The sequence below is a fragment of the Schistocerca serialis genome, chromosome 1, assembly GCF_023864345.2.
Source record: "Schistocerca serialis cubense isolate TAMUIC-IGC-003099 chromosome 1, iqSchSeri2.2, whole genome shotgun sequence".
Classification (NCBI taxonomy): domain Eukaryota; kingdom Metazoa; phylum Arthropoda; class Insecta; order Orthoptera; family Acrididae; genus Schistocerca; species Schistocerca serialis.
In genome coordinates, this window is record NC_064638.1 from 408,062,742 (window position 1) to 408,085,258 (window position 22,517).

The window sequence follows — 22,517 nt, forward strand, 5'->3', positions numbered from 1 at the left end:
CTAAATTATCCTAAGGACAAACACACACACCCATGCCCGAGGCAGGATTCGAACCTGCGACCGTAGCAGCAGCGCGGCTCCGGACTGGAGCGCCTAGAACCGCACGACCATCGCGGCCGGCCTGGAGTAATCATCCAACATTTGGAGTCCTTATCGTCGGGGTGGCAACAAACGTGGAACTGATGTAGAGTCACATTGCTATGATGTTAACAAGTCTTTATAGCCTACACAATACTGTAGTCGAGATATTCGCAGAACTTCAATGGGAATCTTTGAAAGAAAAACGACGTGGTTCTAGCTAGACCCTGTTCGGTAAATTCAGAGAACAGCGCCGCCATCCTGCTGTGGCCACTGTATGTCTCACGTATAAATCATTAAAAGAAAGTTTAGGGCACGTACAGAGTCATTTAGACAGCCATTTTTTTCTCAGTGCGTTAGTGGAATAGGATACGAGATGGTTAATACTGATGCAAAGTGCCCTCCGCCAAGCAGAGCACAGTGACCTTAGGAGTAAATACACTAAAAAATAAAGTCCGACGCACCGCGAAGGAATCTGAAAGGGACGGAAGTCGGTAGAAATGATGTACATGTGCATACAAACAAATGATTACAATGTCAGAAGAATTGGACGATTTGTTCAAGAGAAAGAGCGTCTCAAATTGAGCAAGTAAATAACACGCTGGTCCACCCTGGCAGTTATTAGACTTGGCATTGATTGACAGAGTTGTTGAATGTCCCCCTAAGGGATATCGTGCCAAATTCCGTCCAATGACGCGTTGGTTCGACAAAATCCCGAGCTGATAGGAGGGCACTGCCCGTGATGCTCCAAACTTCCTCAATTGGGGAGTGGTCGGTCGATGGCCAACATAGCATTTGGAAAGCACGAAGACAAGCAGTAGCAACTCTCACCTTGCCCGGGCGAGCGTTATCTTGCTGAAATATAAACCCAGGATGGCTTCCCATATTCAAACATGTCTCGCTGGTCATAGGGACGCATTTCGAAGCAGACTCATCACTGAAGACAATTATACTCCAATCAATCGGATTCCAGGCCGAAGATGTGTCTGGAGAAGTCCCATACAGCGGTGGGATACCAACCTGAGCGTCGCCCGCCATACGGCCCGATAACCACAAGTGACGGTCTGAAGTACTATTTCTTTTCATAGCTCACCCCTTTGATTGTCATCCGAGCCACCCTCACAGCTCCGCGTACGTAGACGATATTCTACGCCGCCTTTTGTTGCCCTTCATGGCAAGCCATCCTGAGCTTACATTTCAGCAAGATAATACCCGATCGCCCACGGCGAGAGTTCCTACTGCTTATCTTCGTGTTTGCCAAACCCTGCCTTGGCCAGCAAGGTCGCTACATCTCTCCTCAACCAACAATATTGTAGCATTATGAGCAGGGTCCTCTAATCATCTCGGTAGTTCGAGGATCTAACACGCCTGCTGTACAAAATCTGCCACAGTATCCCTCAGGAAGACATCCGACAACTTTGTCAATTAGTGCCAAGCCGTATAACTGCAAAGGTGTACCGACGCATTATTTACTTGCCCAATTTGTAGCGCTCTTTCTCTTGAATAAATCGCTCAATTTTTCTAAAGTTGTACTCATTTGTTTGTCTGTACATGTACATCACACCTACTGATTTCCGTCCTACTTGGATGATTCCTTTGTGGTGCTTCGTCTTTTTTTTTTGGTTTTTGTTGTAGAGTGTATGTATGTAGAACCAAATGATGAAACTATCTACAACACTCCTACAAAATCGAGGGCAGCTACATCATAGTATGTAAATGAGACGAAAAATTTTATTTTTGGAGTTTGTTTCCATTCAGTATGGAATCATGGAAACTATTTCCCAAAGTTTCGTTTTCGAAATCGCATATGAAGTGATTAAAAAATTTAAGTTGATGTTTTCTGGTCACACACCATGTGACAACTATCTGTGGAATAATAATTTCCACACTGACAAGAAATGCATTTATGAATGTATAATGGTTACAATAAAATCCACATTTAAATTACAATATTTTATATATTCACTCAAATAAATAGAGCTTAAATGTCTGTGCAGGACCTAGCAAAGGAAACAAGACGCAAGAAAAGAAATTACAAGGCAAATCTTGAGGACAAAGAAGATCATGAGTACAATCTCCTAAGAAAGTAATATTGAAGGAAATATAAATTTAATCTTTAGATTCATTTTCTCAGAAACTTCATTACCTGACACTTATGTACCTTTTCTCAGGCCATGGATGATATAATTCCTTGATATTTGACCTATATATCTCACAGTGCAACAAAGAAACACACACAACTAAATTTTCAAATGTTTTGTTTAACATGAGATATTGGGTGCTGAAATTCCTATACCAATTCCTACCACAAAGATGTACAATGCTAAAAAATCTTTTTTATCGAAGATATTCAGAACTGCTTATGTATACTTGTTTATATGGATGTGTACATAACAGGGTTAAACTTCAGCAGTGATTGTTTTAATAGATTCTGAGAAAAATGAACATTAATAATTGTAGATTATTAAAATTGTTATGTTTATAGTAATTTCTAAATTAGGAATTTGAATATCAAGTTGCATTATACTGTTACTAACCACCACATTAAATTTTACTATTTTCTCTTTAATATTTTAGGCACACTGTTTGATAATGTGGGAGTATATGGTTCATGCATGTCTCCCCCTTTTCAGTATTGGATCGTATTTTGTCTGTTCATATCTCTTGGGCACACAAAACTGACAATTGACTTCAGTGTTTCCGTTTTGGCTAATATCTTAACCCGCTGGAAGTTGCTATTTGTTTTCCCCAAATTATTCTGGGTACCTCCCTCCAGATTCCAGTACACTGCCTCATATGTACATGATTTCACGGATCTCCTAATGTGGTCCCTGTAACAAATGGCTGCTAACAATAAGATTATTTTTCTTTGTATGATCAGTAGGGGAACACACCTCTGACATACAATGATAAATTTTAGTTTTGTATGTCCATGTTGACAAAATTTACAGTACTTCTTATAACTGATTAATATACCATCATGTATGTTTATGCATTGGCATATGTTTCATGTTTGTGATCTGTAACATTATCTTTTAAAATGCTATGTTCAGTTTTCATTCTCCTTTACAAACCTCCCCTTTTACAAAGCTGATAAGCTAACTTGTTTTCACCATCAAAAATGTGACACTATATGCACTACCATCTTACTGGAAGACTTCTTAACTGCAACTCAGATTCTGTTGGAACATTGCTAGTTCATCCTATAATAGTCTATTTATTTTGTATTAAGTTGCTCCTTTTACATCCTGCCCCAAAAATACTATATTTTACTTTCTAGCAGTACTTTATTATTGATTAATAAGTGAAATTTTGATAATTACGACCAATCTTTAATCTAATACAATCACAATTTAGTTTCTACACTGTATGATTTACTGGTAGTTTGTTCTTTTATGCAACAATTTTGCAGTCAAACTGCACTGAAAAACCTTATTTTGTTGCAGACCTGAATAACCTCTATCTTAAAAGCTTGTTTCTGTTCATATTCCCATTCTTATTCAACCAATTTGTAGCACTTAATTTAAGGTGGATTTATTTCAAATGGTTCAAATGGCTCTGAGCACTATGGGACTCAACTTCTGTGGTCATAAGTCCCCTAGAACTTAGAACTACTTAAACCTAACTAACCTAAGGACATCACACACATCCATGCCCGTGGCAGGATTCGAACCTGCGACCGTAGCGGTCGTGCGGTTCTAGACTGTAGTGCCTTTAACCGCTCGGCCACTCCGGCCGGCGGTGGATTTATTTCATTGTAGCATAAAATTTATATTTAAAATTTATTTCACATTTTATGGATGCCTTTTCAAGTTTCATTGATACAACCCTTGTCCCAGTATTCTTCTGAAATTTATGCTTAAAATATCTGTTGAATATAAACTACAAGAATAAGGCATCTAAATTCACTGTTTCTGACCCTCATCATCACTGCCATTTACACTAGCATTAGTGCCTTATTCATCAATGTCCATTTTCCTGAAATTTTTCGCTACTTCAGTTTTAATATAGAATCCTTGGAACTTCTGTCATCAATGGGCCTTGACAAATATCCATTGACAGGCATGCTTTATATCAAGGATTCTATTCCTGAAAATTACATTCCTCTATTTTCATTACTGCCTAATCCTTTAGTCATCAGTACTCAGCATATCAGTATGCATTTTACATGTGAGAGGTGTCCATCCCACAGGTTACTGATATCTACATATCCATACTGGTTTGGACTAAAGGACAAAACATTATTCAGTGAAATCTATCGCCAGTTGGAGCATGAAAACAAATTTGAAAGAATGTAAGTCAGTAAGAAAAATTTGAAACAACTAGTGCTCACTAAATTATTACTACATCGAGAGAAATCCGGCCATAGGCGCATATGTACTCCGTTAGTTTATATAAAACGATTCATCACTATTTTAGGAAGGCTTGTAGGTACTAGGAATATGCTGCCTGATTCAGCAATTGTCCACACTTCTATTATTATAAATGCTGTTGTAATCAAAAGATATGAACATTTACATTAGAATGGTCTTTTGGGCACAAATGTGGAGGACAGAAGAATTCTTCTAAATGCCAAGAAATTTGAGTTGTGCCATATATGAAGGACTGCATGACCAGTATCTAGTACAACAATTTTTTGTGCACTCATTGGCGCCAACAATGTTGTTGTTCATCTAAGCTGAGTGAAATTATCTCTGAAACTGACTTTGATTCTTGTCATTAGAAAATTATGTGTGAAAATAGTGCAGCATCATCTTTTATCACCTTGACTGACATTGTTTCACCATATATGACCCTTATTGAAATTTCTTGGGAAGTGACACTGAGTCACTCAGTATGGTGATCACATGTAGCACTAGACATATTCTAGGGTTCATTAAAATTCATCAGGTCAATGCTGCATGTGTGCTGAAATGAGTATGGTAGACTGTCATGATCCAGTAATTATTCACATACTTTACTGCCACAGTTATCAGAGAAACTCAGTGTACTACATGGTTATTACTCAAAATATCTTATAAGATGATACTGAAATTAAGTCACTTCCTTCATTTTTGATTCAAATCTCAGTGATAAGCACTGTTACTATTATGTATAGTCAATGGACATATACAGTGTTATTAAAACATATTCATGACAATGTAATTGATGCTATCTACTTGTAATGTACATGGACTAAAGGACAAGTATGCACAATCCTATTCTTGGTGCTTATGTATACTGCTATTAGTCAAAGAAAAATTTAGTGCTCATTAAGATGAAGGGACTGTCATTTTTATAGTTCTCAAGTTATCATTATTGCTTTTATTACGAGGGCCTTCCTTATTGCAGAATTCTGAATAGCCTGACATCAGTTATTACTTTTAGTGTGACACTGTTTCTTTACAGAACTTCATGAGCAATGTTTTATTGATGTAAGAATATGGCTAGAAGATATAATTCTAAAAACATAAAGTAACAGCGTGTCACTACTTACACCAAGCTGTTTTTAGTACTTTACTCTGTACATAACTCACTCATTGTTCTCCCTGAGTTTTTAGATACTTGCACACAACGGTTATTGATGGTCAAATTTAAAATTAAGACAAAAATACAGTCAAAATGTTATTATATATACTATTAGACAACACTCTCATTGCTTTGCTTGTTGTGTAAATATTTGATGATTTTTTTGGTTTCACAATGTAAAGAGTATAAAGTACCTTTCAAAAACTGGTAACGGTTCTGTTTGCTACTCTTTCTGCTCAGTGGAAAGTATGGGCCTAGTTTCATTTTTTAAATGGCAAATATTGAAGTATTTCTAGTTTAAAATGTGTGCTGGACCTAGTTTTGCTGCTAAGATGTTTAAATTATAAATCTCACGTGCCATGAACACAAAAATTCTTTAGTATACTTTTATTTATTTATTGTGCATGAATGTATGACACTTCTCTGCCTAACTTTGTGACTGGATCAACTATGATAGTGACTGCTATTATTTGCATCATTAAAAAATCTCTTCATTTCTTAATTACTGTTGTAATCTTGTATGTATTAGGCAACAATACTCACAGTGTTTTTGGGCTCACTCTGTTGCCAATAGTATACCTTAAGTTCTTGTGCTGCATAATACATATGCTGCAACAAAAGTGAGATAATATATGGCTCTTGGTGAAGGATCCACATGATCCATATGATTTTACTCTTTTGTAAGGGTTCTGGATGTCATTTGCTGCTAAAGTAAGAATGAGTAACCCATGAAAAAGGGAAGCCCCAACAACACATGTTGACCAATCAGTTTCCCATAACTTTCTGTTACAGTGCTCTAACAATGTGTTGTGTGTAACATAAATTAAAGCCCAAACATTATAAATATCTAAACCATTGAAGTATAACGATTTAAGCATTCCTTTTTTCTGCTGATATTTTTTGTCTCCTGTAAAAGAAAGTTGTCATTTCTACAGTTGGACAGATATAAGTCTTAACCATATCTCTCGTGAGAGTTGTTTTGAAAACTACTTCTAACTTCTTCTATATGGATTTTGTTAATTGATTCATCAGGACAATAAGCTAAGTCAGTTGTAGTTACTCTGTTGTTATACTTAGTGTTTTATGTCATTTGCACATGACTTCCCACATCATGTTATACTACTGAAAATAGCATTTAGAAATAGAAACCATTAACAATTTGAACTGTTTAAACAGTGATATCGGACTTTAAGAAGCTAAGCAGTATTTCTTACTGATTATTATTTGGTTATTATTCATAACTAAAATACAACTCCATATTTTCTCGGTACCTCGTAAAGTGTCCAAATGATGTAACAAATATCATAGTAATTTTGTTTCCAAAGGGTCCGCAGCTTGATATAAATACTAACATTGATAAATATCTTTCTTTGGTGGAAAATAGATGTAAAAGCTCAAAGCAATCATATTTTCATTCTCTTTTATGTTTCATTCGTCAAAAACTCTCTATGCTCTGAGAGTATACTTTATGAATTGTAATTTATGAGAGGTTCAATTACTGTAATGGTATCTCTTAGTATTATTTGGTGAAGAGTATGAGAATTATAAAGATAATTATCACTTAGTTTACATCTCTATTATTCAAGTATTCATTACAAAGTATTTTATATCAAATTCTTACAGATTTGTCATTTAAGTATTTTGTACTGGTATGGCAGGTCACAGTAATGGGGTAGTGTAAAATAAAATCGATTATTAATAAAAGAAGCTAAATAATATATTTGAAAATATTTTAATTAATAGCTACTAGTTTCATTAATATTACAATTGTAATAGCAGTTACAAAATATGTAGGAGGTCATAGCACATAAATAGGAGGGAATAGGATATCACAAGTCCTCCAAGCAATCTGTGTTAAAACAAACATTCATTCCCAACTAAGACTTTTCAACATAAAGTTGATTTTGAATCAGACAACAACACTATATATTTTGAATTAGGTATGTAATACTACATGCACAAATTTGAAGCATTTACATACAACTTAGCCTTTTACACACTGCATCAGTGTACATATTAATATTTCACACTACCACATATACCATTGACATATAACATTAATAAGTACATTATAATAATTAATTCGGATGGGTGTTCTGATGTGTCATTGACAATTTTTGTTTTTAATGGAAGGTCGTCTTCATCATTACTTTGTGAATACTTTTAAATTCTTATAGCTATTGGCTTCAAGAAACTATAATATTTTTCAAAAGTTTGCCTTTCTAAAGTACAACAGTACAAAAATCAATTCTTTTAAAAAAGTATAAGGACCATGATTGGCATGCTGTGTACATTATAAAAAATATTCTGATAATATCTTTACAGCAAATGGACGCAATAGAAGAATTGAAGTCTTGTGAACAGAAAGAGAATGGTACTCAATGCTTTAGAAACTTCTTTGATTTGATCATAATAGCTATTATGGTTATAGCCTCTCATTACATTTTTCATAAAAGCATTCACATTTTATTTCCCCTCAATTAAAACATCTAGAAAACATAATTGTTTATATACATATCTCTGAAGATTCAATTATTAATTTATATTTGATTCAGATAGATAACCATCTTCTTCCATTAAATGTGCCATTCAAAGCCTGTGTGAATAATTTAGGGAAATATTATACACACACAGAAGTTTATTAGTAACTGTGTTGTTACTAAAATAGAAGATTTTCGGCGATATAATACTAATTACATAATTATATATAGAATATAATTTTATTATAAAACACTGAAGCTAAATTTCTTCTTTAAACATTGACATCAATAGAAATTTCATATTAAAGAGTGTTGTATACACCAATATATAAAGTGACTGCTAAATATGGCCAAATACGATCTATTTATATTGAATTTGTGGGAAATATATTTATGAATTCATTATATGTCATCAAAACTATGTGTTTTCTACACCTAATTTAACATCATTACATCTAACATCAAGTAAACGTACTTCTTTATGTAGTTGATAGTAAAACTGTTTTACATGCTCACACAGTTTTATATTGATGTAGATGATCTATATATTGAAAAACAGTAAATGTATATCAACTTGGAGTAAGTCATATTTAAATTAGTGTACATATGTGGAGGAATTTTGATGAAGTAGACTACAAAACACAATCATTTTTGTTTTACTTTCTCACAAGTGAACATCAAAAGGAAACTCAATGGGCAGTCATTACCAATTTGCTATGTAAGTCATGGGAGAATTTTGAGTACAGAAAAGAATATTTCGAAATGTGCCTTTAAATCTTAGTATTAATCCAACACATGTGATGAATACCCCTTTGCAGAGAGGTTCATTATCTTTTTCTGCTCTTGCAGATCACTAAAATTACTTTATTTGCTTTATAGGAGCTGTTCAGTACTAAATAATTTACAACTGCAGGCTGGCTGGCTATAAAAATTAATAAAAAGTTATTTATTAATTTCTGATTCTGGAACAAGTAAAACACATTGACACCTGCCCTCTATGTAGTCTCTCTCTTGGTTTACTGTATCAAGTCTTTGCAGTGTGTTGAGATGTCAAACATAAAGCTCCTAAACAGATGAGACAATATAATTGTTTCATAGGTCCATTTACAGCACCAGTTTCTGTTCTCAGTTAATAACGATGACAGTATAGCCATATTAATGTATATAGGACAGCTGTAGTAACAACAGAAATACTCTCAACAATCTAGAATAATAATAGCAGGTGACAACAATAAATTATATACATGAGTTCACATCATAGTTTCTCCAAAGTAAACAATCACATATTAACATACAGAGTAGCAAATAGATATGAACAATAATGTGTCCAAACTAAAAAGTGTTTGACACTTATTTTTCGATTGAATTTCCAGTTGGAACTATTACCACCATAACAAGTTAGAAATAAGAATGATGTTCCATATTTTTATCCTGTTCCAAATTTTAAAAATATCATTATTTAATATGACAAAATTTTCTTTTTATGGGAAAAATAAACAGGCGTAGTTCAGGCTCTCCAATAAACATTTATTCCAAACTATTTCACAATATCATATTGTTTTAAAACTGCATAAAAATGCCTGACTCTATAGGAAGTTTACAAGGTGGCTATACAAACACATTTAACTTTTTCCTCTGTGGGTATGTGTGTGTGTGTGTGTGTGTGTGTGTGTGTGTGTGTGTGTGTGTGTGTGCACTGAAATTACAGCATGTACTGCTCCTTCCATGAACTCCAAGATGACGTTGAAAGTGTCTATTAAGGATATTTTTCCACTGAATATGCTGAAGAAACTGAATGTAGTGCGCATCCCAGAGATTAGAAGCATTTTGTTTTCATTTCAGACATGACAGCAGAAGTCACACGTTGGTTGCATTCACATCGACACACCTGCGCCAAATTTGTAGATCTGGAGACCTAATTTCTACCATCATTATGAGATCTTTGGATTATTAGCACTTTACTTCATACACAGCACAATATTTACTTATTACTGCTACATCAAAAAAGTCATTTGTGGCGCCCTTAACATGGTGGAAACTGCACAGCACCTTACTACATCTTGCCACTAGTCTGGTACAGTTCGGTTATATTTTTTATCTTTAGTCTCTTACTCCTTACACAACCATGTTTTCACTTTTCCTCCTGGGTAACATATTACATATTAAAATTTGAATGATCACGAAAATAGCAAGTTCATAATGCTCACTACCAATATCCACTCTCCATCTTCTTCCAGGATATGTCGCCCCACACGACCGACAGAGGGCAGGCGGACCAGACGCATGGGCTGTCCCCAAGACCTCGCGACGCCTCGATGGTGGTGATCACTCAGCAAGTCGTCGGCTCCAGAGCACTCACTGGCTGGCAACATTCGGTCGACGACAACCTAAAAAGAATCAAGCACATGTTCGTTATATAATGTCACGCTTTGGTAACATTTGACGATTCACCTCTCCAGCAGAAGCGGTGACGTTAGAGGATGAGCGTTTTGACAAGATGGGTTGGAAATCATATCAAAGAAATTTGGCTTAAGCAGCATGAGAAGATCAAGTGACGTAAGAGCAATATGAGAAGTTTACAGTCTGTTAATAACTAGAATTTTCTGTTGCTCCTGATGAGAGCTTCCACATAGCATGAAACATACACAGATATATTTGTAATGTTTAAACTAACCTTAGCAATTCACTGAGCTCTATAAATGTAGGGAAGAGTTTTCCCTGTGTTCTCTTAGATACTGAACACAATTAAAAATTACGGACAGGAATGTGCAGGACGTTATATTCTAGCGAGAACAAAAATAAAAATTCTGAAGATTTAAACAAACGATTACATCTGATCGACCAAACATTAAGTAATAAACAGATATTTCCCTAGTCAGGATATAAGTTCATTTTATCAGTAAGAAGAAGAACTAGTCTCTATACTCCTCTAGGATCTGCACTTTCATTTTTTTAGTTCTAACACAGATAATATTTTTTCAGTTAATATGCTGTCAAAACAAATTTCGTTTTCTGCTCAATATTTCAGCAGCTAATGTAGTTCTCTTCGCCAGATGCTGCGACCGATCATTGCAAGCGCGTTTGCCGTCTGCAATTCAGCGTGAATATAAGTACCTTTGGCCAATGTACCGCTATTAACCCTTGATCTTGGCCCCCGCAACATCATTTGTTTTACGTTTATTCTCTCGCGTCTGCTGCACCGACCAGAACAATGTACATTACATTTTTCCTGTATTATGTGGAGTCAGATACTTTAGCATGACTTCAACGAAATGGATGCGATTGTCCAAAGGCTCCCTTATACAGGCAGGTCTGTCCCTTTCAGTTACTTTTCCAATACAGTTATTTCCTGGTGTGCCTGATTGCTTGATCATAGACTGTTGGATCTTCCGTCACGATACTCGCGATGTTCGTAGCCCATTTTACGATCATACTCTACTGGTAACACAGGAAGAAGATTTAGTTCGTCGTATCCTTCCAAGCAAACAGTGGGCACGTCCTTCACCTCCATCTCAGTAATACCACTCATAAAGACTTAAAACGCATCGAGCGAGGTGTCGCGATGGCACTCAACTAGCATTCGAGAGGGAAGGAGTTTCATCCGGCCTTTCACATTCAGGTTTTTCTTGGTTTCCCTTATGAGCGTAAGACAAATGACGGGTTAGTGGCTTATAAAGGAAACGGTCGATTTCCTTTCGCATTCTTCTCCAACCCGAGGTCGTGTGCGGATAATCCCGTCGTCGACGGGACGATAGATTATTTTCTTCCTTCCTTTCCTTCCGTCACAGCGCAATGCAATTTACTGGAAAAAAATACCTGGTATTTGACCGCGTCGTTACGTTGCATTATAGGCCAAAGTAACGTCCACTTGCAACAGTGGCCGAAAGAGTGTTGTCTTCAGGGCGAGCCCGAACTCAACCGACAGAATTTCAGATTTTGGTCAGAAATATTTTCTGAGTATTTTGGTATAACGGAGCAGTGGTCTCTGCTGGCTCGTCTAATTTAAGTAGGGCAGTTATGATTCATTCGGCTTGTTCACCCAGTTTCTTTCCGTGATTATCTTCATAAAGGTGAAGGTGATTAAAGGTCACTGGGGAAACAGCTCATAATACCGTTATTGTATCGCTCTTCCAATCCATTCATTGAACCTATACACGAGGTGCACTTTGGCCAACTTTTCGCCAGTAAAGATATCGATAACTGCTGTGTACCGCTGTTGAGATACAACTAACGCAAGTAGGAAAACAAACTCGAGACAGTACTGAATACAAACTTGAGGGCAAAGCGTACAGTCGGTGTTAATGTTGTCAACAGCAATTACTGTGAACGAATGGGACAGATCAGCTTCCAAACGAGGTTGGATAGTTGATTTGGAGGAGGGGACAAAACAGCGAGGTCATCGGTCCCATCGGATTAGGGAAGGATGGGGAAGGAAGTCGGCCGTACCCTTTTCAAAGCAACCACCCCGGTATTTCCCTGAAGCGATTTAGGGAAATCACGTAAAACCCGACACTTTCTGTCTACTATAATATTCACTGATGAAGTGAAGTTTACCAGGAACAGTGCAGAATTTTCACAACACTCATGTGTGAGCGGACGAGTATTGTTTTGGAAACAAGACATCAACAGAAGTTTAGCACTAGTATCACTGGAGACAGGTTAATTGGATGCTCTTTCTCAATGGCACATCACTAGTGGCAAAGCACAAAAAGCTTTGCTGAACTGAAAACATTTTTTTAATAAGACCTTACACCCTCCGAACATGGTGTGGATGAAACAGTTGACTCTTGACACTTTCTGTACTGTCACGTGCCTAACATTCACCGTTTATGCTGTTTCTCTGGTGTTGCTGGCTCTGTTGTTCGCTAAACTAAACTCCGTCCGAACAGACCATGAAGGTCCAACGGCCCCGACCGGCCGCCGTATCTGCCTCAGCGCACAGGCGTCACTGGATGCGGATATGGAGAGGCATGTGGTCAGCACACCGCTCTCCCGGCCGTATGCCAGTTTATGAGACCGGAGCCGCTACTTCCCGATCAAGTGGCTCCTCAGTTTGCCTCACGAGGGCGCAGTGCAGCCCGCTGGCCAATAGTTTTCCGCAGACAGGGCGGTTACCCATCCAATTGCTAGCCCAACCCGACAGCGCATAACTTCGGTGATCTGGCGGGAACCAGTGTTATCACTGCGGCATTGCTCTCACTATAACGAATTACTCGACCTTCTAAATCAGGTGTTCTAGTCTTCCACAACGAAATTACTTTTTTTTCAATAGAGCCTTTTCTCCACAAGACGTGTTCATATGTTGTTGGAAAGGTCTTATTGTTTGGTATACGTCTATTAGGAAATCTTTGAGTACGCAAACATGTGGTTTCAGATGCATTCCAATGTCCAAATCAATACATCAGTTACTTGTCCGTCTTGGACTGATTACGATACATTTCAGCCGAAAATATACACCACACACTAGCGCAATAAGAATGTGGTCGAGTAGGCGTCACGCCCGTTGCCGGAAGTCAGACGCAAGACGTCGCTCTCCAGCTGAGGTCGCTAACGCACGTTTGTTCGTTGGTGTCCATTTCGGAAATAGCCGATTCGATACATGGTGGATACAGAATGTTCAGTACACACTAAACACCAGTCCAATAAGAACTGTAGCGTAATCTTCCACTACAGATTTTGTTCTCAATACCATAAGGATTTGTTTCTTTATTAGCACTGTGGCAACTAAGATACGTATACTTAACAGTCACGAAAATTAAAAAAAAAAACATTTCTAACGATAAAAGATACCTGTAGAACCAAGCTGGAAACCTGGAAACAAAAACACAGGAACGAAGCAAACATGTAACAACGAAGTGATTGTAACTAATAAAATTTAAAAAAAAATACTTGATCGTATGTGTACTGAAACTTTTTGCTTGTTTTTGAGTCTGCTATGTATTCCCCACAGGTGACGCGTATATTAGCTAAAACATGTATAAAAGCACAAAGCAGTCATAAGAAGTCACCAGTTACTGGTAACATCGTGTTTTTACTTGTATTTTAAAGGGATGGTTGCGGATACACTCTAATAAATATGTGTACGTCTTACCCTAATTATTGCTTCCTTTTTTCCGCCTTTTATTACTGCGCCAACTACACTTTGTTATTATCTTCACTAGGAGAAGTGGTCTGAAGCAGCTCTCCATGCCACTCTATCTTGTGCAAGCCTCTTCATCTCTCGGTAACTACTGCAACGCACGTACATTTGAACCTGCTCGCTACACTCAGCAGGTAGTCTGTAGTCAAGCCTTGACCTCCTTCTACAGTTTTTATGCTCCACGTTTCGCTTCATTGCCAAAATGACAATTTCTTGATGCCTTAGGGTGCGGCCTATCAATCGATCCGTTCTTGTAGGTGAATTAAGATATAAATTTTTCGAGCGACCTTGCTGCAGTGTATAGTGTAACATGGTGTGTGTTTATGTCAGTCCTTTTGTTAGGAGAACTTAATGAAGGTTGAAGTTTTACAGAGAGAGATGTAAGCAGCGTTACCAATGTCAATATACCAATTTACCCAAAAAATTTGGGAGAAATTCCCCATATTTGGAAAGGAAAACTTCCCGATTCCCTGCAAATTCCCCACATAATAGGATATTTGAGTTTTTTTCTGGTAGTCGTCTTGAATTAATTACTGATTACATTATTTCACTCTCATAATAGGCTTTTATTCTCCATAAATTTATGTATTTACACGAAAAGCAGAAATTCAAGTAATTCGAGAGGCCACAAAAATGTTTTTTATATAGCGTGATGCTTCGCTCTAAGCGTGCACTCAACAGCTTTTTCTCGCGTGCGCTCAGCTATTGCTTTGTTCAGCCTCGCTTACGTAATATCTATGTATGAAAGAGTATTTATCTACCTTTTTATATTTTATTGCTTGAAATCTTATCTATGAAACTCATTCCGAGCTTAAAGTCTTGAAAATCATTAGAACAACACCAGCAACAAACGCACCAATCATCAAATTGTCGATGTATCAACTACGTGATATTAATAACTAGTAAATAGTTAAAATCCCTACATATTCCCCGTATAGCGCCAATCGCACAAAATCCCCAACAGAATTGACATTCCCTACAGTTTAGGGACTTCCCCACAAAACGGGAACTGTGGATGTAAGATCTGATTTATTTGTTTAACGGGCTTTGTTGAACTGACAACGAAAAGTTTTTCAGACTGCGAGAGCGAGGTAGATGTCCTGTAGCCGTAGTAGCACTTTCCTTTGGAGAGCAAATCTCGAAATGAACACACGAGCACGCAACAATGTGGTTCGATGACTCAACGAGTACGGTCGTGTGTATTGATTAGCAGCAGTTTGCACTATGCCATTACTGCCTGTAGTCATTCAATGACAGTTTTTCGGGACAGTATCTGGTTAGTGATATTTCTGTTTAAAGCAGTGTAATGTTTTCAAGAAAACAGAGCAGCAAAAGTTTAAGGTACATAGAGCATTTTTTACTCATCCGCAAGTGACGGATCTGAATGTGCACATCAATGTGCCATTGGATATTCGATTTCTGAATATTTCCCGGCGAGTCTGCAAGCACCGTCACTTCATCGGGAGAATTAATAAGCCATTGGTATTTTGTGGAGTCTACTCATATTTACCCAGTACGACATCCGTGAGTCATTTCAGTACTATAACTGTACCAGTGCAGGCTCCGAAGACTCTGTGTGTGGGAGTAAATGCAATGCGGAGTTTCAGACGATCGTACTACAATATTTAGTGGAGTTGGAGCTAATCGACGAGATCTTCAAGGACAGAGCAGCCACTTCTGGAAATTCTCTGAAATTTTGTGAGCTATTCAGAATCCACTGAATTCACGGCATTGCTAATAAGTTAAATTAACAACAGATAAATAACAGGAGAACTAAATAAACTAGCACTTGCACTTGACGAAATAAGGTTGTTGATAATAATAAGATTACCCAAACAAAAATAATGAACTAAAAATCAATTTCTTAGTTAAAAAACGTAAGGTGACAAATTATAAAACCAGTTCCCGTCAGATGATAGAAATTAAGCGTTGTCGGTTTCGGCTAGGACGTGGATGGGTGACCGCCCGGGTCTGCCGAGGGCTGTTGCCAAGCGACGTACACTCAGCCCTTGCGAGGGCAGTTGAAGAGCTACTTGACTGTGAAGCAGCGGTTCCGGTTGCTAACCTTCAGGCCTGTCGCAAGAATGACACAAAGTACGACTGGTGCAACTTGCTGTCACTTGTGTGTCGATGTGACGATCACACAGGTTTATAAAGTTCGGAGATCTAGGTCATGGGTCTCCAAACTACGGCCCGCGGGCCGAAACCGGCCCGCGAGGGCCGGCAAACCGGCCCGCGTTAGCTGGCCGGACATCCGCGGTATCCGGCCCGCCAAATATTTGAGGTGGTACCTATACAGCCAGCAATTGAGTTTCGAGGCTTATCGCGACCAATACACCGCGACATTGGCTCTACTACTCGCTACAAGACTACATAACTAAACTTATTGTTGCACCGCTTGAAATAACAAGGCGTTCACATACTCTACCTCTGTTACGTCTTGCAGTAATGGTGTTGCTAACAATGATTTTGAGATTTCGTTAACTTTGCAGGACGCTTTCGTGAAGAATGTGCAGTGACATACTTTTTTGTCGGTGAAATTCGCCAGAATAAAACACACCAGATTTTCGGTCAAGTACGTCCACCAATCAAAATTATGTGATTAAATAAAAATCGTAGTTCGTTTCAGCACTAGCTATTCCAACAACCTTAGATTTTTGTGATTTCATCTTTCCTTTAGCCTTATATTACGGTGATCGTGGAGTGCTAGCGTACTTTAATCCCACTAGGAAGATCTTGGCCCTTATGACTTCGTAGAGGAGTCAATGTGGCCTGTGGACTAAAAAGTTCGGAGACCCCTGATCTAGAGAACCAGATACGATTATTGGTGCCTTGTCGTGTACATACACGAGTGGTTCTTGGTGTCACTCATGCGACAGGTCTGAAGATGACGTGACTGGAACGTCGAAACTGGTAGCCAAATAAAACAATCAAATTGGCGCCTGTTGGTACAGTGTTATTACATTTGATCGACGAGCTACTGTCCCATACTCCTGACCCCAGGATGGAGTTACTTTACAAAACTGATAATGGCCGGAAGGGCGGTCTGCCGACCACGCACCCCTCCATCCTATCGCCTGAGAATGACACGGCGATCGGTCGGTACCGTTGGGATTTCAGAGGCCTATTCGGCCGTAATGACGTAAACTCCTTTACTGCCCAGTTTGATTTTCTACTTCTTCACCAGTAATCCGATCTATCCACTTAATCTTCAGCACTCATCTTACTACCATTACTGCACCAACTATTCCAGGAACAGTTCTCCCTATTCATTGCGGGTAAATTGTAATGCGTTGGCAGCACCGGGTGATCAAAAAGTCAGTATAAATTTGAAAACTTAATAAACCGCGGAATAATGTAGACAGAGAGGTAAAAATTGACACACATGCTTGGAATGACATGGGGTTTTATTAGAACAAAAAAAAAAGTTCACAAAATGTTCGACAGATGGCGCTGGACTGCTACTGTGACGGGTGAGAGGTACGCCGATATGTTACAGGATCGCATCATCCCCAGCCTGGCTGATAAACACCTCCTGGAACATACGATGTTTATGCAGGATGGCGCTCCACCCCATATTGCTAGACGCGTGAAAGATCTCTCGCGCGCGTCGTTTGGTGATGATCGTGTGCTCAGCCTCCACTTTCGTCATGCTTGGCCTCCCAGGTCCCGTCCGTGCGATTATTGGCTTTGGGGTTCCTGAAGTCGCAAGTGTATCGTGATCGACCGACATCTCTAGGGATGCTGAAAGACAACATCCGACGCCAATGCCTCACCATAACTCCGGACATGCTTTACAGTGCTGTTCACAACATTATTCCTCGACTACAGCTATTGTTGAGGAATGATGGAGGACATATTGAGCATTTTCTGTAAAGAACATTATCTTTGTTTTGTCACTTTGTTATGCTAATTATTGCTATTCTGATCCGATGTAGCGCCATCTGTCGGACATTTTTTGAACTTTTGTATTTTTTTTTGGTTCTAATAAAACCTCATGTCATTCCAAGCATGTGTGTGAATTTGTACCTCTCTATCTACATTATTCCGTGATTTATTCAGTTTTCAAATTTGTACTGACTTTTTGATCACCCGGTATATCAGACATTTGGATACGGCCTTGGAAATGCCCTTTCTCTTTCATTGCAGGAGATTTCTTCTGTGATGAAAGGATGCATTTACTCGTCCTCATAACGATTTGCTGGTCGTTGCCGTTCCGATCGACGCGCGTTCTCAGATGCAGATGAATAAGAAGCGTCTTAGAGACGAGCGCTGTATGCTGCTTCGTGCTACGTTAATTCTCTCTCAAAAAAAAGTCGCATGGCTTGCGCGACAGGACAGTAAGAGAAGTTGATGAGGGGAAGAGGTGTGGAGGGGCGAGGGCGGAAGGGGCAGAAAACGTCGGGAGGAGGGGAAAGAGAGAGGCGGGCAGATAGAGGGGGGGGGGGGGGGGCGAGCCTTCCGTTTTCCTCTTTCATCTTAACATAGAGGATGTTCCTTTGGCTGGGCAAGAGCGAGAGTAATGCCAGCGACGACGGTTGGAGGAGGGGGGGCAGGGAGGGGAAAGGAGTGAGGGGAAGAGAAAGAGTTGAACCCCGCCCAATTGCCCCCTCCTGGCTGCCGCCCCTCCCGGCTCTCGGTACACATAACTCCGGCCAACTAGCCCCGAGCACTTCAAAGTGCCCCTCGGACGGAAAAATCGATGCAGCAGCAGCAGCTACGGAGCGGCGGGTGGGCGCTGCAGATGAATCAGCCGCGGGCTGGCGGCCTAATTCGCTTATCTCGGGCCCAGGCGGGCTCCGGTCCCGGCCGGGACTCGCTGCGGGCCCGCTGCACCCGGGACGCCGCCGCCAGGGGGGGGGCGGGCGGTGGGGGCGGCGCGGAGAGGCGTTCAGAAACTGCCGCGGGGCGCGCGCGCTCAATTGCGATGACCGTACAGCTGGAGAAGAAGTTGGTATCGACGCTGCTTTTACACACTGCTCGCAGCGCAGCGCCGGAATATGCAAGCGTAGCTCACTCGCAGCTGCGCTGACAGCCGAAGGGCGGCCGTTTGCTCTCTCGAATGACGGGCAAATGACGCCTTTGAAACGAGGGCGCTCTGCCCGCTGCGATCCAGTCTCCTATCCTCCCGCCTCACACACGTGATCCAAAAATAAAATTACGACTTCAGGATTCTGGCATAATACACGGTAGACGGTACAAGGGCGAACCTGTCTTTCTATTCCATCCGGCATGCGGTTAACGGCACATGTTGGCGAAAATCGGAACTAAACTTTTTCCAGTGTAAATCGATTCCTCATTAACATATCTACCTAGTTTTGCTGCCATAAGATAATTACAGCAACACTGGACTTCCTTGGGTAGCGGCACTTTAATTATAACCACCCAGTATAATAGCGATTTAGCTGAATCCTTGTGACATATCACTCTTGTTATTCTATCTATACGTTGAGCAAGCAGCAAAGGAAATCACAGAGAAATATTGAAAGGAAAAAAAGTTCAGGAGGTAAAAATAAAAATTTTAAAACTAGTCGATTAAATTGTAATAGTGGTAGAGGTGACAAAGGAATTAGATCAGTTGAGTGGCATGGATAGTATCTTGAAGTGAGGTTATAAGATGAATATCAACGAAGAAGAATAAGCGTAATGGAATGTAGTCGAATCAAATTAGGTGATGCGGGAATTTGACAAGGAAATGAAACAGTTAAAGTAGTAGATGAGTTTTCCCATTTGAGCAGTAAAATCAGCGACGATGATATACGTACACAGTGTATAAAAGGGATTCTTTTTGTCATCGGACATTAATTTAAATGTTGTCCGCCCCCGGTAGCTGAATAGTCAGCATGACGGATTGTCAGTCCTCTGGGCCCGGGTTCGATTCCCAGGTGGGTCGGGGAATTTTCTCTGCCAGGGACTGGGTGTTGTGCTGTGCTCATCATCATCCTAACATCCTCGTCGACTGTCGGTCGCCGAAGTGGCGTCAAATTGAAAGACCGGCACCCGGCGAACGGTCTGCCTGACGCGGGGGCCCTAGCCATACGAGTAAATAAATAAAATAAATTTAAATGTTAGGAATTATTGAATTTATTTATCTTGAATATAGCAGTTACGGAAGCGAAACGTGGATGATAAACTTTTCAGACAAGAAGAGAACAAAAGATTTTAAAATGTGGTGCTCGAGAAGAATACTGAAGGTCAGATAGGTCGATCGAATAACGAATGACGAGATGCTCAATCAATTCTGGAGAAAAGAAACGTGTAATCGAGATTGACTAGAAAGGTATCGGTTGAGGCATGAAGGAATGAACAGTTTGATAACGCTAGGAAGTGGGGAGGACGTAAAAAGTGTTAAAATGGATGTTGGTTGCAGTAGCAACCCAAGTAAGGAGAGACTTGCACAGGCGTCAGAGCTGCATCGAACCAGTCTTCGGACTGAAGACTACAACAGCAGCTCGAGGAAACAATTACAAGCGCGCTAATGGAAATCGCAAGAACTAATGGAGATGAAGCTCTCCTGGCTGCGATTCGCGTGCAAAGCCAGCTTCCCACACGTGGTGTTCCCGGCCGAGAGTGTCGCGAGCGGTATTCGCGACGCGTCCCGCAGTAAAACAGTTCGGTGCGAGACGCCAGCTATCCGGGCGGACAGGCCGTCGTAAACAGGGCGCACGTGCGCCATTAACATAGTTCTGTCCGACTCCCACACCAGCTGTGCCGAAGCCGACTGGTGCCGTGCCTGCTCTGCGCGGGAAGCCCTTCCAGCCGCCTTCGCAGTGCTGTTCATCTCGCCCTAAGCTCTCCTTTATGGACGATTTAACTCTGCTCCTTTGCTCGTAGGGCTAGCCACCGGTGACGTATGAGTAGAACATGAGCCGTACATGAATATGGCCACAAAGTCTTTCGTGATGGGTAAAAGGTTCTCGGTTAACTTGCTGTGCCAAATCTGGATAAAATCCCAAGTTTTCGACGACAGCCTCCATTATCGTATTGGAGACTATGTCTGATTTGGAACTGAGAAGGCTTCCACTTAAAGAAGGTATCTGAATGGCTGGCTTACGTCATCAGGTCGTCATGGAGATGGTGATTGCTGAGATTATCTATACAGTACCGCATGTACGCTAATTATCGATCGTGTGGCCTATCAAGCGACGTTTGTGACTGGATCTACATCTAAATCTACATCTGTATCTGCATGAATACTCTGCAGTGCACACTTAAGTTCCTGGCAGAGAGTTCTTCGAACCACTTTCAGACTATTTCTCTACCATTCCACTCTCTGACAGCGCGTGGGAAAAATGAACACTTAAATCTTTCTGTACGAGCTCTGATTTCTATTATTTTATTGTGATGATCCTTTCTCTGTATGTAAGTTGACGACAGTAAAATATTTTCACACGCAGATGAGAAAGTTGGTAATTGAAATTTATGGAAAAAATATCGTCGCAACGAAAAACACTTTTGCTTCAATGATTGTCATCCCAACTTGCTTATCATATCTGAGACACTCCCTCGGCTATTTCGCCATAATACTAAACGAGCTGCCCTTTTTGAGCTATTTTGATATCCTCTGTCAGTCTTATCCGATAAAGATTCCATACATCATAGCAATACTCTAGCAGAGAATGAACAAGCGTAGTTTCTTTAGTTCAAATGGTTCAAATGGCTCTGAGCACTATGGGACTCAACTGCTGTGGTCATCAGTCGCCAAGAACTTGGAACTACTTAAACCTAACTAACCTAAGGACATCACACACACCCATGCCCGAGGCAGGATTCGAACCTGCGACCATAGCAGCAGCGCGGCTCCGGACTGGAGCGCCTAGAACCGCACGGCCACCGCGGCCGGCTTTCTTTAGTATATCTGTTGCATCTTCTAAGTGTTCTGCCAATAAAACTTAAGCTTTGGGTAGCCTTCCCCACAACATTATCTATGTGATGGTTCCAACTTAAGTTGATCGTAATTGTAATTAGTAGGCATTTAGTCGAATTGATAGCCCTTAACTCCTGCCGGAGGTTCGAGTCCTCCCTCGGACATGGGTGTCTGTGTTGTTCTTAGCATAAGTTAGTTTAAGTAGCGTGTAAGTCTAGGGAGCGATGACCTAAGTAGTTTGGTCCCTTAGGAAGTCACACACGTTTGAACACTTGATAGCCCTTAAATTTGTGTGACTTGGCGTGTAATCGAAATTGAACGGACTTCTTTTTGGACTCATGAGGATGAGTTCATACGTTTCATTGGTTCAAATGGCTCTGAGCACTATGGGACTTAACATCTGAGGTTATCAGCCCCTAGACTTAGAACTACTTAAACCTAACTA

General features: G+C 40.0%; 2 long non-coding RNA genes across 3 annotated transcripts in view; one reads left to right on the plus strand and one right to left on the minus strand.

Moving 5' to 3' along the window:
• LOC126471898 (uncharacterized) overlaps positions 1–10,416 on the plus strand; it is a 449,404-nt gene extending 438,988 nt beyond the window's left edge. Inside the window, exon 4 of one of the 2 annotated variants that reach the window (XR_007586366.1) lies at positions 10,304–10,416. This is a non-coding gene — a long non-coding RNA (uncharacterized LOC126471898). The remainder of the gene's footprint in view (positions 1–10,303) is intronic. The other variant, XR_007586367.1, reaches the window with a different exon arrangement.
• LOC126471887 (uncharacterized) overlaps positions 7,300–22,517 on the minus strand; it is a 392,155-nt gene continuing 376,937 nt past the window's right edge. The window contains exon 3 of the long non-coding RNA XR_007586365.1: positions 7,300–10,453. This is a non-coding gene — a long non-coding RNA (uncharacterized LOC126471887). The remainder of the gene's footprint in view (positions 10,454–22,517) is intronic.